Below are 2064 nucleotides of genomic sequence, written 5' to 3'. Positions count from 1 at the left end.
CTTGGGTTCAGCGTACACCACAACAGTGCTGGGGGGAAAGAGAGAATTTAGACAACAGACGAGAGAGTAGAGAGAAGAGCGGGTAACGAACTGTACTTATTAGAGTCCAGTTTTCTTTTCTTTCTTTTTTTTTTACTTCTACTTCAGCAATATTGTAATGGAGTATATTTACTTGAGTTAGAAATGAAGAACAAGTTGCCTCTGTCACTGTCAGTACATTTTAAAGTTACAAAAGCTTCAAAATTGCTTCTTCAGAAATAGGTTTCATATATTTATGTGGCATTTTCCTTGGAAATATTGGGATTTTCACAGTTTCTCATAATTTTAGTCACAACTAAAACTTTTACTCTCAAACAGTAACATTTTCTCCAAGTAGTACTTTTTTCACTTTTACTTGAGTATTTATTTGGCTCGCAAATTTTAACCTGTACTTGAGTAAAATAATTTCAAAGAACGTTACTCTTTCTCGAGTAAATATGTTGGCTACTTTACCTACCTCTAACTTCATAACTAGAGGAAAAATATATTATTATTATTTATTTAGTTATTTATTTATTGTCACGATCATGTTATTTCCAAACAGAAATATAGGATACAACTTGCAAAATTGTATATATTGGAAATGCACATTTATCTTCAGATTTTGTATTGGCAGTAGGCCTAGTTTTTACCTTTGCTGGGAAGAAAAAAAAAGGCTACAAGTTAAGCGAAGTCTAAAGAGATTGAATCAGGGAAATTATAAAACTGATAACTGTTTAAATAGACCATCCTATGTTTTGCAGGTAAGAGACCAAACAGGCCCAAAACCACACAAAAAAGGAAGAAAAAAAAAGAAAAGAAAAAAAGAAAAAAAAATCGATGGACAGGGACCTGAAATCTTTCTGTGATCAAGTTCCTCAAAGCTCGATGCCGCCCTCTTGTGGTTATTCATAATGACTCATATTGGGAATAGAGAGAACCGGTTATCAGTCACCTTATTTGTTTGGCCTGCCAAACCGCTGTGTAAATATATTGATCCGTTTCAGTCCTTTACAGATCCTCACGGCCAAACCACCAATGCAGAGAGAAACCAGAAATCACGCAAAAATGTCACAATAGATCATCTAAGGTATTTTGTATTTAATCTCCCTGCTCTGTGATCAGCCTGGTGTGAGGCAAACCTACCTTTGAGAGCTTTCTGCAAGTTTTTTTGTTTTGTTTTCCCATTTTCTTCCCGTTCTTCCATTTCTATCTTCAATCTGTCCATCCACCCATCCATGTTTTGCTGCTTCATCTGTGAACGGGTCGCGGAGGCTGCAGTTTAAGTAGAGATGCCCAGACTTCCCGATCCACGCGCACCTCCTCCAGCTGTTCTGGGGGACCCCGAGGTGACACCCGACCAGCTCAAAGACACAGTAAGGAAGTAAACTTTATTTGTATAGCGCTTTTCACAGACACAAAGTCACAAAGTGCACAGTAAAAACAGATAGAAAAACATCATAGTCTCTGGGTTCCACGAGGCCTCCTCCCTACAGGACATGCCTGGAACACCTCGACCAGAAGGCACCCGAGAAAGATGCCCTAGCCACCTCAGCTAGCTCCTTTCGACATCAAGGAGCAGCAGCTCTACTCCGAGCTCCTCCCGGGTAACTGAGCTCCTCACCTGATCACGAAGGGGCCGCCCAGCCACCCTGCGAAGGAAACTCAATTCGGCCGCTTGTATCCGCGATCATGTCCTTTCGGTCATTATTATAATGGAGTACTACCCACCCGTGGCAATGCACGTTGACTTATGAGTGCAATAAATGATGACAAATATTTTCAAAAGAGCAAGTATGTGTCCTTGTGCTTTGACAGAGGGCAAGGCTTTGGTAACTTATGCGGGCAACCTATGAATTGTCTTCAAGATTTTGACAAAAGAGCTGTGTTTTTGAGGAATAGGTTTGTTCAGGTTTCTTATAGGTCGTACTCAGTTACCGTAACTTTTTTAACAAACTTTTTAGAGTAGTATTACCATACAGTACTGTTTACTTCTAGTATACTACTCTACCCACCTCTGTTTTTAAAGGTCAATGGTTAGTTATA

This window comes from Gobius niger, assembly GCF_951799975.1.
Source record: "Gobius niger genome assembly, chromosome: 16".
NCBI classification, from domain to species: Eukaryota; Metazoa; Chordata; class Actinopteri; order Gobiiformes; family Gobiidae; genus Gobius; species Gobius niger.
The sequence above is the reverse complement of the archived record's forward strand: the minus strand, read 5'-3'. Positions refer to the sequence as shown.